Raw genomic sequence first — 14,488 nt, 5'->3', positions numbered from 1 at the left:
CAGCGCCCCGCTCTCTCAGAGCATCGCGATCGCTTTCCGAGGGACTCGTCAAAACCCAGCCACGGCAGGTTTCACAACGTCACTTGGTGTGGCGACTCGAGCCCCTAGAAGCCCACCGGAAGTGGTCCCAGGCTCGAAGGAGTCAGGGGTGCTAGACCTGTACGAACTGACTAACAGAAACACCCGAGTTTTATAATCTGGAAGATGGAACCAAGAAATTCACCCAGATCCACCCCCACATAATATATGTAATGCAGTTAAGAGACAGTTGAGAGAGGATTTAGAATTCATCTAATTCCAGAGAAAGAGAGAATGGAAGGAATGGCAGAAAATCAATATTTGAAGAGATAATTGCTGAAATATTTCCAAAATTGGATAAAGACATGAGTCATTAAGTGGAAAATGCATTCCTAGGTATCTAGCAAAATAAACAGAAATAAATCCACCCACGGACACATTAAGAAATGAGAAGGGTCGTGGGGAAATCTAACATTGCCAGACAAGAAGATAGAACAAGGAGACGAGCAGCAAACCTCGCGTCCACAGTAACAAGTGCCGAGGACGACGGAACATCACCTTCGAAGGGCGAGAGGAAAGTAAACGTCAACCCGGAATCGAATTTTGCCGTTAGCACCGAAGACCTAAGAACAGAGGCTTCACTAAATGCAGTAAAGGATTCGTGGTCGCGCATCACAGGGGCGAGGCAGTGGCAGCCCAGGAATGGGACGGGGTAGGACAAAGCTCAAGGGTCCCACCCCCCCCGGGACTGGGTAGGACAAAGCTCAAGGGTTCCCCCCCGCCTTGCCACTGCTCTGCCCCCTCAGCTGTGGCTTCTCTCTCCATGTCTCGTGAAGGCTCCTGCGCCCCAGAAAAGAGAGACAAGGGTAAAAGCGTGCCCCTCTGAGCCAAGTCGGCCCCCCTTTAGGAGGACGCCCCCGCCTCGGGATTTTCTGCTTCATCTCCTCGGCCACCCATGGCTACGAGTCTAGGAAACGCAGCCTTTCTGCTGAGCACATAACTGCCCTAAATGACACCAGCGTTCTAGTGCTGCTTCCGAGAGAGGAGAGGACAGGGACAGCTAGTGGTCACCGGCGGGGCTATTATTTGAGCGTGCGAGGAAAATAGAAACATAGTCAGCCACAGAAAATACTGACGGAATTAAACATCCGCAGTCCCTCGCCAACAGCACTCGCGAGGATGTACTTCATTTAGAAATGAAGCAAACCCAGAGGGAAGATATGGGTCACGAGGACGACGGTGAGCACAGAAAGACATAAAACACGTCAGTAATGCCATTGCCACGTACTGTGAGAGGTAAGTATTATTCTGTCTTTTAAAAGAGCAAAACTAAAACCCCAAATAAAAACTACGAGATGGCGGAAATACTTAAATGTGGTAAAGGGATAATGCGTCATAAAGCGGGTGCTGAGTATACAGATGACATATTATTCTTCGTATTTGCCCGTAAGTTTGAAACATTTGGTCATTTGAAAAATGAAGAGGCGATGCTTACCCAGGAATTTAAAACACCTGAACATCAAACGACATTGTAAAGTTAAAAGACAAAAAGAAAGAAAGACCTGAGGGAAATGCTTGCAAAATACGCAACAGGAAAAGAAAAATCGATATCCAGAGGAGAGAGAGTCACTACACATCAGTAGAGAGAAATCCAAACGAAGAAGGGGAAAGAGATAAATAAGATTTTGGAGAAGAAACACAAATGGCCAATAAATGTATTAAAGATGTTCAACCTTGTAATCAAAGAGATTCCATTTAAAACAACCACAAAGTGTTATTTTCCATCCGCTGGAAATAACATTTAAGAAAATTGAGATGACGCGGCATTGTCAAGCGAGAATGACAACTCCTGGGCCCGGCAGGCGAGCATGTCATTTGGCAAACTCGGTCTGGATTACAATTGGGTAGTTCTTAAAATGTTTAAATATCCGTATTATTGGACCCGTAGTTACACTTCTAGAAACCTACAGAAACCACTGAGCACATGCACTGATGTGTACGGATGAGTAATGCTGCAGCATGTGCTGTCATCCTTAGGAAGGACGCAGGTGAGAACAGGTGCTGGGCAGGTAGTCAGTCCCCGCGGCCAAGCCTCAGAGTTGGTGGGATTTACAGGATAAGCAATGCGCGCGGCTAAGCAGCCCTGTGTAAACGCACGCGGGCTTCGCGGCCGTTCTCATTCTCCTTCACAACGGCCCCGTACAAGGGGGAAACTGAGGTGCAGAGGGGCGGTCAGGGTCAACAGCTATCACGCGGCAGAGCTGGGTTCCACCTGATGCCTGTGTCTGACTTTCCCGGACCTCCCCGTTCGCTAGGCCCGATAGACAGGAAAGCTGTTCTCAGGAGGCCTGTTGTGAGCCTGGAGAGGGGAGGTTGGATGGCCCGCCTCCCACCTTGCTTTGTCTAGGTGTTGGGGGCGGGGTTCCCCTGGGAGCAGAGGGGCCTGGGCTGCTGTCCACTGACTGTGGAGCACAGTGGGCCCAGTCGCCTTCGGCCTCCAGGAGCGCTGATCGCGCCGTCCTCTTCGAGACTATACATGCTTTTAATCTCGCTTTTTACCGAGGGCCAGAGTCCTTCAGGCACGAGTGCCTATAAATTGCACCCTATTACATTATTAATTACCGTGTTCTCTGGAGTCAAATAACTGGCTAATGCTCTGGCGAGCAAGGCTGTGAAATGGAAATCTCTCCTCTTCCCAGACATGCGAATGTGGTTCGGACTCTTGGAAAGAACCGCCTGTGACCACAAGGCCGCAGTCCCGTGGGTGCGGGAGGCACTGCGCATGATGAGGGGGACGGAACCCACCGGAAGCCGCCATGGAGGGAGAGCCCCGGGGTGTCTGCGTTCCAAGACAAGGCGGGGGCCAGGCCGACAGGGGACGGACCAGCCCGCGGGGTGGATGCGGCGAACGGAGGGGAGAAGGGAGGGGACCACTGCTGGCTGGGGGGGACGAGGACGCTCCTGCTGGAACCCGAGAAGCTGGGGGCGTCCGGAGAGGAGGCGCGTCCACAAGGGAGGCGCGTCCGGGCTGCAGGCGGAAAGGACCCGGATTCCCTGACAACCTGCGTGGGAGCCTCGCTGGGCTGGGGAGAGGATGGACCCTCGAGGGCCACCGGGGAGTCAGTCGCCAACGCCGCACGCCTGCCCCGTGCTGGGAGTCTGTGGCCCGTCCCCAAGACTCCCTCAGCCCCGTCCCCATGTCCCGCTTTCTAAAGAGCGCCCTAGAGGACGACACTTGGGGTACCTCAGTCCAGAAGAGGAGTGCGAGAGCAAGCGGCAGCCCAGGGCCCTGCTCTGTGGAAGGACGCGCCGCTGGCTTCTTGGCCCCACGCCTCCACCTTCCACGCAGGCTGAAGTATCCAGCTCCGGGAGACCCCATTCCCGCCGTGGGCGCCGGCCGGCCTCGGCGTGGTCAGTGCACCTCCTGCAACACCACGCACGGGAGGCTGCTGAGGGCCCGGCCCTTCCCCGGAGCAGCCGCGGACACACCAGGACCCTCGCCCTCCGCTGAACCCCCTGCCCTCTCGCTTGCCCTTCCCCAGCCTTAAAGCACCCCATTGGTGGAGCGCCCAGGAGGCACAGCCGGCCAGGGAGGCGGTGTGGACAAACTCAGGGCGTCTGCCTCCTCCCCTCCCTTTCTCAGGGTTTGCCCGGCCCTTTAGTCTCACCGTTTTTTAGGGCCCGTGGCTGACTTTTGAGACACAGTGAGCTGCCTGCCCCGGCCCTGGGCCTGGGCTTCCCAGCCCGAGGGGCCTGGGGGCCTAGGTGGGCTCCAGCAGCCCCTGGGCAGGAAAAGGATGTTGGGGCATGTGGAGTGTTTTATTCTCGGCCGGGAGTTGGCCTCTGCTGCGGTTTCAATTTAAATCTTGTTGAGTCTCAATCCCCGAGTCACTGTCGGCTGAGCCCGTGAGGCAGGGACAGATCCTGGCTCTCAGGGCAGGCGCAGTTCCCAGCACACTAAAGATGCTCTACAGACACCAAATCCTTGCAATTTCCAAACAAAGCCTTGACCTGCAATCCCAGAGCTCCCAGGAAACACTGCGCTGCTGCCCCAGGCTCTGCTCAGCTGTCCCAGGGATTGCCAAGCAGCCCCGGGCAGACGAGGTCAGGGCAGATGAGGTCCCAGCCAGACGAGGTCCGGCTCTGCAGCCCCCCGCCCCACCTCCTGACCCTCCCTGCCGCCCCTCCTCTTGCTTCAGCCTGGAGACCCAGTTAAGCTCCAAGAGCCCTCTGCCACGCCGGCCAGACACTGCGGCAGGCCCCGACTTGCGCTGCTTACAATGACATCACCCGTTTGTGAGTTTTCTCCGGCTGCTGAAATGATGCCAGTGGCCGGCAGGGATGGGCCATGCGGATCCACCACTCTTACGTTACGGAGTTCCTGGGCTTCTTCAAACGTGGCGTCCCAACCAGCCAAAGATGGCAGCTTTTCACTCAAAAAGGCCTTGCACAGGATGAAACAGACTCACAAGAGGGTCTGGGTCCTTTTTACTCTGCTCCAGTTCTCAAAACAGAGGGTTTGGGTTTTTTTGATTTTTTTTTTTTTTAATTACTTTAACTCTGGAATAATTCAGACTTAACAAAGGAAATACCAAATCATATCATAAGCAGCCGCGAATCCACCACCCAGGATCAGCCAATTCCAGTCTGCTGTACCCCTGCCCCCCGCCACACACACACACACACACACACACACACACTCCACGACGTTACCACCATCCTGAATTGGAATTTTACCGTGCCCTCTGGCTGTATGCTCCCCGCTATTTTTAGCCACTTTTTATCTCCAGACGCTGGTAGTTTGCATACGCGACGGTGAGAAACAGCGCGAGGGCCCGTGGGGTGACCTCTCGCAAAGCGGCATCCTAACCGGAAACGCGACGTCCACACGACCCGCTGGCCTTTCAGATCGCTCCAGTCCCCCACGTGTGCACACACGTGCTTCCCGCGCGGCATGCCTGGTCCCGTGCAGACCCCCCCCCCCTCGCGGGGAGACGCGCCGGGCCGCACGGCAGCCCCAGGACGGTCCCCTCCCCAGCACCCCTTTCACGGCCACGGCCACCCCCTTCGGCCGTCACCTCCCAGGCCCTGGCAACCACCTGGTCTGTGCTCCACATCTGTTCTTCTGCCGTGCTGAGGTATGCAAACGAATTGTACAGGAAGGAACCATTTAAGATTGGCCCCCCCGCCCGCCCCCAAGTAGAACGCCCTTGACATCCACCCAAGTGGTGGCATCTGTCTAGCTTGTTCCCTGTCATTGTTGAGCAGCGCCCCATGGTAGGGGTGTCCCAGGGAGTGTTCACCCTTTCACCCACTGACGGACATCTGGGTTGCGTCCATTTCGGGACTGTAACTAATAGAGCTGTTGTTATGACCCTTCGGGTAGCAGCTTCTGTGTAGGTTTTTCTTCCGGCGTGAACGCTGCGATCGCAGTGGCTAAGCTGCATTGTACGCACACGCTGTTATTTTTCAGCCATGGTCCCGACCCACTTCTTTTAACCATGCAACGCGATCGCGCTGCGTCTGTACCCTTCTGCTACTCACTTCTCTCCCAGCAAATGCGCCCTCGAGCTTCTCCATGCTGATACGCGCGGCTCTAGCCTATCGATGCTTCCTGATGAGCAGTATTCCATTGCATGAAAATGTCACAACGTATTGATCCATTCTAATTCGAGTTCTCAATGGGGTTGGTAAGCGAGGAATTTATCTTCCTGGCTTTAGAACGGGGTGACGTGGAACAAGGCTTACGTAGTCTGGAAAAGAGGACCGGGGGATTCAATGTTGGTCCTGTCTACTAAATTACCTTGGTAAAGTCACTGGACTTTTCTGAGCTCAGCTTTCTCATCTACAAAAGGGGAGTCTCAATAATAATAACAACACCTGCCTTAATACTTGTGGGAATTAAATAAAAATATAGTATGCAAACTAAGATAAACCAAAGCATGCCAAATAAATGGCAATTGCATATATTAGTTGGTAATTATAATTAAATACCTATGCTCACCAATGAAACAACAACTCGACTGCGCATTCTGGATTTTCATGGAAAATCTAACTTCAGATCATCTCTGCGCTGGCCCCTCAGTCGCCTCGTCAGGCCTGTCTTGCTTTGCAGGGGGAAGATGCTAGCAGCAAGTACGGCCAGGTGGCCGGGGAGGGCCCACTGCTGCCCTCCCTCGGAGGTGCTGCTTGTTAGGCTCTTTACAGAAGAGGGGGCCGAGGCTCAGGTGCTGCGTGACCGGCTCAGGATCACGCAAGAGCGGGACTCCACTGCCTGTGGTCTGGATCCAGGCGCCCCGCTCTCCTGTGGTCCGCTGACCTTCCCTCTGCGCCCTCCACGCCCCGCCTCGTCCACTCCACTCGATCGCCTGCTCCCTGATCCGACCTGACCGCCCGCAAACGCCCGGCCCACCAGGCCCTGCGCGTCTGTGCCCAACGCCACCTGCTCATACGCTCGGCGTGCTTTCTCGCGTATCAGCCGTCCCCCACATTTTTGGCACCAGGGACCGGTGCTCCTACCAGACCGATGATCTGAGGCGGAGCTGAGGCGGTGATGCTGGCTGCAAATACAGAGAAAGCTTCGCTTGCTCACCTCTTGCTGTGCAGCCCGGTTCCCAACAGGCCACAGACAGGACCAGTACCAGTCCGAAGCCCAGGGGCAGCTGTCCATCACCTGCCCTGATCCTGAACCCCTGGGGCCTGATGTGCTTTGGAGCTGAGAAGGTTTCGGGAATCCCAGCCCCGCCTTGCTTCCTCAGCCCCCCACCCCCTCACACACGCTTCCTTGAGTCTCCTCCTAAACCTCAAACACATAAAAGAAACTGCAAGACTGTTACTCTCCGAGAAGCATTTTCCTCGTCCTGTTGCGATCACGCTTCCAGGCGTACCCTCTGACTCGAACGGATTTTTATAAAAGTTCTCTGCAGGTCTGGATGGTCTTAGTTGACACACTCACGGTGAGGTCGGGTGTAGACGGGGTGTTGGCTGAGATGAGGGGATCGCCCAAGGAGACCGAGGAAGCCACTTGTCACACTGGGGCCGCGTTCGCCCCGGCACTGCCTGCACAGTGGACGAGGGTGTGCACCCTGTCACTGGAGCACGGGTACGTCTCCGCCGGGGACGAGGACGCAGTACGCAGACCGGAATGATGACGAGGGCAGGGCCGAGCCTGTCCTTTTGGAGCTTTCATGCAAATTATAAAGTCTCCCTCTCCAGGACGGCACTGCCAGAAGGCCCATGGCCCAGCCCAGCCCTTAGTCAGCGCCTCCGTGATTCTCAGCACCCATAGGCAGTCCCAGGGCCATGAGCAGAATCGGTGCCATGTGCCATGAGCAGATTCGGCATCCTGTGCAGTCTCGGTGCTGTGCGCAGACTCGGGGCGACATGCAGTCTCGGGGCCGAGTGCAGATTTGGGGCCGTGTGCAGTCTCGGGGCCGTGTGCAGTCTCAGGGCCGTATGCAGATGCAGAGCCATGTGCAGATTCAGGACCATGTGCAGCTCCAGGGCCGTGTGCAGACTCGGGGCCACGAGCAGTCTCGGGACCCAGTGCAGATTTGGGGCCGTGTGTAGTCTCAGGGCCGTGTGCAGTCTCAGGGCCGTGTGCAGCCTCAGGGCCATGTGCAAACTCGGTGCAGTGTGCAGATCCAGAGCCATATGAAGTCTCAGGACTCTGTGCAGATCCAGGGCCGTGTGCAGACTCAGGGCCACGTGTAGTCTTGGGACCGAGTGCAGATTCAGGACCATGTGCAGCTCCAGGGCCGTGTGCAGACTCGGGGCCACGAGCAGTCTCGGGACCCAGTGCAGATTTGGGGCCATGTGCAGCCTCAGGGCTGTGTGCAAACTCAGCCCAGTGTGCAGATCCAGGGCCATGTGAAGTCTCAGGACTCTGTGCAGATCCAGGGCCGTGTGCAGACTCGGGGCCACGTGCAGTCTCGGGACCGAGTGCAGATTCAGGACCATGCGCAGCTCCAGGGCAGTGTGCAGGCTCAGTGCCGTGTGCAGCTCCAGGGCCGTGTGCAGATCCAGGGCCATGTGCAGACTCGGGGCCACGAGCAGTCTCGGGACCCAGTGCAGATTTGGGGCCGTGTGTAGTCTCAGGGCCGTGTGCCGTCTCAGGGCTGTGTGCAAACTCAGCGCAGCGTGCAGATCCAGGGCCATGTGAAGTCTCAGGACTCTGTGCAGATCCAGGGCCGTGTGCAGACTTGGGGCCACGTGCAGTCTTGGGACCGAGTGCAGATTCAGGACCATGCGCAGCTCCAGGGCAGTGTGCAGGCTCAGTGCCGTGTGCAGCTCCAGGGCCGTGTGCAGATCCAGGGCCATGTGCAGACTCGGGGCCACGAGCAGTCTCGGGACGCAGTGCAGATTTGGGGCCGTGTGTAGTCTCAGGGCCGTGTGCCGTCTCAGGGCTGTGTGCAAACTCAGCGCAGCGTGCAGATCCAGGGCCATGTGAAGTCTCAGGACTCTGTGCAGATCCAGGGCCGTGTGCAGACTCGGGGCCACGTGCAGTCTTGGGACCGAGTGCAGATTCAGGACCATGTGCAGCTCCAGGGCCGTGTGCAGGCTCAGCACCTGCATGTAGGCCACGAGATGCAAAATCACACACTGTGGCCACTAGGAGACATCTTCCCAACGTCCATGGGGACACTGTGGGGTTTTGGCGAAGGTGGACTGAGTGCATGGCCCACTGGGATCTGCAGTCCAGGGCACCTTTCCTAGGATAAACAGTGGGGCATGCCTCCTTTAAATGGCTTTGAGGGCAGCGGACACCGGAGGTCCTGGGGGGATGACGGTGAGCTTGCCACACCCTCCCCAGGAGGACTAGCAGATGTCTCGCAGGAAGCTGCCCTTCGATGTTCTGCAGATGAGGGGCATCGCCCAGGCCAGCGAACTGCATTGCTGTCCCCTTACAACCCACGGCTGGAAAACGGGGAGACCTTGGGTTTAAAGTCTCTTTGACCTTAGGTAGTCCACACCTAGCTGTCTGGACCTGGCTGCCCTGGGGAGTCAGGAGGCTTCCACCCCAGTCAGGAAGCGAGGCGGGGCTGCGGGCCCATCTCACAGCCCCGGGGCTGCCTCCCGCCTCCCCTGATCTGCAGCGCCCCTCCTCCATGCCCGCCCCCCCAGGCACACTAAGCAAGGTGGACAGAGAGTGGAGAGGAGGCAAGAGGAAGATCATTAAGCAAAAATAATGATAATAAAAGGGTGACAAAGACGAATGAAGAGGAGCAAGCTTGGAGAAGGGCTCCCTTCAGCTCACCTGTCCCTCCCCTCCAAAACTGCTTGCCCTAGAAGATCGAATTATGACTTGAAATCACTGGATACATATTTTATTATGTGGATAATTTAAGGGATTAGAGTGAGACAAAGAATTCATAAGCTATCGTCGCCTCGGAAGACAAATTGTTTCCATTAATCGCTGAAGAAGAGAGAGGAGGGAAAGGAGACAGCGAGGGGACGGCAGGCAGAGGGGGAGTGTGCACTCGATGACGCTCGCTTTTCTCGCCGTCCCTTGAAGCGCGGCCCCCTCCCCAAGACAGCTGAGGGCCCGGCTCCAGAGCAGGCTGCTTTGCATTGCAGATTCCTCTCAGCTGCCTTTGGCTGCGTTGCCAACCAGAGATGGTTTAAATAACACGTATTGTTCTGCGTGGTTCCCTATGCAAATGTTTCTGGCCCGTTTGTTATTCCTGAATAATCTCCAATGCCTGCTGTCTGGGCAAAAGAAGCAGCTCACTCTCCCGGCACAGGGGAGTCACCTGCTGGAGGCAGGGGCTCGGTGACAGGTTTTTAATGGCCCCAGCCCATTCTGGGCGTCCCAGAGAGCCAGGTCGGCAAGCCCCACCACTGGCTGGGCCCCAGGCTGGAGGATGTCATAACTGGGAGGCATTCCAAGAATAGAGTGTAAAGGAGGGATTTATACCCAGGGAGACGAGGCCCAAGGAGGCGGCGTCCCCTCTGAGCAGGCATCACCGTGTTCCCTCCCGAGGAGGAGCCCAGTGGGTGCTGGATTTCAGCCCTCCCCAAAAGCAGACTGTGAAACCCACGACCGGCCTCCCAGGAACAGCGAACAAATGGATGAAACGAACAATCTCAGGTTTAATGAGCGAATCGCACCCACCGAGCACCCGCGTTTTTCCGGGAATGCGGTTTAGAACATGACGACGCAAAGCAGTCCCCGCTCTCAAAGGCGCTGATGCTCCGGACCCCAGGCCCCGGGACGTGCCTGACGCAGCGCCACCTCCGAGGCTCGCTTCCCTCCCTCTGCTTTCACATTCGGGCCTTTCCTTAGTCTGCTCAAACCCGAGCTTCCCGTTCTCCATTCCTGACTCATTCCAACAGGTCAGGGCCAGGATCTTGCCGGGGATCTCGGTCAGACCCGAAAGGAAGGCCTTTTGTGCCTGTCACTCACTCACGCACGCACACACGCACGCACACACGCTGCACGTGGCATTAAGCACTCACTCACGCACTCACTTGCTCACTCACACACTTACTCGCTCACGCACTCATTCATACGCTTGTCCCGTGTACTGACTCCCCAAACGTTTGTTGCGTCCAATGGTAACTGCTGAATGGGGGCGCGTTCAGATGTGTGGGCCCTGAAATCCGGCGGGCTCGGGTCTGAAACTCCACCCTGTACTTTCTGTATGATGTCGGGCAACTTTAATCTCCGCGTGCCTCGGTTTCCTCATTTTAAAATGGGAATAAACTGTGTTGCCAGGATGATGTAAACAGTACTTACGAAGCTCTCGGCACATGGTAACCATTCCAAAATCACCATTAACAAAAAAAAACTCTGCCAGGGGCAAGGACGCAAAGCTGACCGCCCCTTCCCCCGCCCAGTCCCTGCCTTCCCCACAGAGACGCAGCGGTAAACATGCCGTCAGACGTGGAGACGCTGACTGAGAAGTGACCACACGACCTGACCGAACAGGCGGTGCTGGGCGGAGTCACCGTGCCAGGAAGTCCGTGGGTGCTAACGCGGGGCAGACAGCCGGAGGAGGGCGTGGGGGGCCTCGCCTGGGCCTCTGGCTCTCTGTGGGACACTAAGCAAGTTCGTCACCTCTCAACCCCATCTCATCTATGAACAGGACAGAAAACACCTGTGTCGAGGCCACCAGGAGGGCGGGAGCAGGAAGCGCAGGTATTCCCAGGAGGCGGACAGCGTCTGGCACACGGCGGGCACTCAGCGGACGCCCATGGTCCGTGCGGTCATCCCTTTGTGTCCTCATCCCTTAGGGGACGCTCCCTAAGGTACTTGGGAGGGGTAGGAGGAGGATCCGTCACGCCCTGTGTCCAGCCGAGAAGCCGTGTCCAACCAAGCCTGGTTTGTAGACACTGTCCCCAGTTCAGGGCCAAAGGTGGAAGAAAGGGCCACGGCCAGCACAGATCTGAAGCCCACCCGCGCTGGGGACCACAATCGTACGTGACCGTCTCAAACGGGAGACAAGGGCCACCGTTCTCTCACTTCCCTCCAGTGTCCGGCCGGGGCCAGGCGAGCGGCGTCTCAACTCCCCCAGTTTGAAGCAATTTTAGGCACGTCCCGGAGCCTCAGTTTCCTCTGTACTATGGGCGTCGTAGCACCTACTTCCCAGAGACAGTTAAGGGTTCGGTGCCGGGCCGCCGATGTCGGCCGGCACAGCGCTCGCACGAGACAGCACCGTGAGCTGCCCTCCCCTTTCTTCCCCCTGCTGCTGAGTCTGGCCCTCGATTGGGCCCCCACTCAGGGATGCCGTGTGCCCGTGGCCGGGGCCTCGTTCTCCAGGTCTGAGTCCCGGGACTGCCATGCGGGGGGCCACAGAGCCTCCGCCGCGGCGTGGGCCTTGCTGCGGGGCTCGTGAGACCCGCGTGCACAGCGGTGGGCATGCCCTGGGACGATGTTTCTAAGACTGTGCGGAGCGGCTGCTCCACCAGCGGCTCACAGGACTATCTGGCAGACGCCGGGGGCTTGCTGCGTGCCTGGAAGCTGGCCGGGGACCCGGCTCCATCGAAAGGCCTCCCACGCGCCCAGGGCCGACTGGCTGGAGAGCTATGCCGGGAACCACTTCCAGGCGGGGCCGTCCCGCATGCTCTCGGCATGGCCCACCCGCCCTCCCTGAGTAACTCTGGGGGTCGTTTTATGACTTGCCACCAGCTGACCTGCGCCATTATTTGGAGAGGTGGACGGCTCGCTTTAAAACCCCGTGTCACATGGAGAAGAAACCACCAGCCGGTTCCCGAGCGGCTGCACGTGGCATTAAGCACTCAGCAAGGCTGCGGGGTTAAAAGTCAAGAAAGCAATTTCTTAAAAAGCCGACCTCGATTCATTGTGTAGTGTTTCCTATTTACATTGAAGAAATGTCAGTGCTTGGCTTCAGGCCTCACAAGGGACCGAGGATTTAAAGACACTTACGAGACAGATATAAATCTTCGGTAAGACAATGGCCGCGGAGGGGACATGCCTGGGAGTGGGAATTGGGCCGGCGCGGGCGCTGCTCGCTTTTGTTTTCCGGCCCGAGTCTCCCCCACGCGGGCGCTGTGCTCCCTCGCGGTTCCTGTCCTGTCCCCCGTCCCCAGTGCCGAGTGTGCCTGGGTGTGAGGCGGTGCTCGCGGCGGGGCCCGCGGCTCGGACAGGAAAGAGCGGTTAGAAACGTGCCGACTGTGGCCAGCATGGGCGTCGGTGGCCCGGCCGGCGGAGGGGGGTGCATGACTCCCTCGTCTGTCTTCCCGTGGTTCTCCTTCCTGGTGGGTGGGTGGGTGGGGGAGCCGATGCCCAGCTCCCACTGGCCTTGCTGTCCTTCAGCCCAGATAATGTGTCTGTTTCGTGCGACCAGAACCACACCCAAGGCCCAATTCCGATGCTCACAGTGTGACCGCGGACAAGTCTCAGGTCCTCGACATCTTATCCAGTAAGAGGACTGTCCTAAACAAGCTTGAGGAGTCTGTCCTACCCTAAAAATACTGTTTCCTGTTAGAAATAAAAGAAGTATCTTGCAGCATCCTGGTAAGTACCATCTTATCTGCTTACTGTCACGTGACCTGCTGACCTCAAGCCTCTCACCGCCTGGCTTCACGGGCTGCGAGCATCCTCGCCAGCCCCAGCGCTCTCTGCCTCCCGTGTTCCTCGGATGCCCTGCAGGTAACTCCACAGCCGTCCATCTCCCGGGAGCTCCCTCTCATCCCCTCCCTCCTCTCAGCGGCCCCCGAGGTCACTGGGCAGGGCGGAACCAGCCGGCCCCAAGGGCACCGTCCCCTGGTTCCTGCTCTTCCTGTCCCCTCACAGTCGTAGTATCTGTCCACTTAAGCGAAGTCCAGCAGTGGTAACGAATGGCCCCAAACCTTAGTGGCTTAAACAGCCAGGAGCTCCTTCCTGCCCCTGCTCATGTTCAGCTGGGTCTGCAGAGCTCGGCCCCACACCCTCTTCACTCCAGAGCCAAGGACGACGGGAGCAACCCCGCCGGGCCAGGAGGCGCCACGCTGGGGCCATGCGGTGGCTCTTCAGGCTTCTGCTTGGACTGAGCCCACACCACTCCCTCTCACATTTCCCTGGCTAAAGCAAGTCACGCAGCCTCCCTGGGGCTGGAGTCATGAACTTCCTGCAGGGAGGGGCAGCGGGACCCCGACCACACACAACCCCGCCCCCCACGTCCATCCCACCCGTTTTACAGGTGGGGGAGCGAAGCCCAGAGCCACGAGGTCACGCAGCTCCGGTGGCAGAGGCCAGGTGGGACTCCAAGTGCACTGCTGAACTGCCCAGTTCGGGTGAGGGCGCAGGGCCCCGGAGACACGGATCTGAGTTACACCCGGACTCCGCGACTCCCGCATGGCCACTCGGAGCCTTCGCTTCCCTTCCGGATGACGAGGGAGGGCGCTGGGCTCCTGGCAGGGGGGCTGGGGGACCGGGGAGGTTCATAAAGCCCTGTGCCCGCGTCTGGCGCGGAGGGACCCCTCAGCATCTCCACGCCCCCTGCCTCCCCGTCGGCCGCCCCGGACTCCTTCACGGGCTCCCCTCTGCTCTCGTTCTATACCTCCGAGCCCCCTTCTACCTTTTTTCTTGTTAAGAAACAGCAGTCTTAAAGGAGAGAACCAACAGCAGTCCTCCTAGGGGAATGTGGCCCCGCTCCGAGAGGCAGGCTGGGGAGCCTCCGTGCTCAGGAAGGAGACGGTCCTCTGGGCAAAGCCTTTCCCACGGGCCTGACGCTTCACCGCCCGCCCATGTCCAGCAGCCCGCAGAGCCTCGCCACAGCCCTGTGAAGTGACCCCCGTTATTCCCACCGCACAGACAAGAAGACTGAGGCCCAGGGCGCTGAGGGAACAGCTCGCCAGCCCCGTGGGAACCGGGGCCGCCTGCTGCAGCCCCTCGTCCCCACACTGCTGTGCCCCCGCCGCGCCCAAGGCTGGGCCTGTCCCCACCAGCGCCTTCCCCTCCTTATGCTCCTGGCCCCGCATGATAAAAAGAATGCCCTTCAAGCTTCCAGAAGGGTCTCGGTGGTCT

Source organism: Rousettus aegyptiacus, unplaced genomic scaffold (genome assembly GCF_014176215.1).
Source record: "Rousettus aegyptiacus isolate mRouAeg1 unplaced genomic scaffold, mRouAeg1.p scaffold_m13_p_17, whole genome shotgun sequence".
NCBI lineage: Eukaryota > Metazoa > Chordata > Mammalia > Chiroptera > Pteropodidae > Rousettus > Rousettus aegyptiacus.
This window is presented reverse-complemented; position numbering follows the sequence as displayed.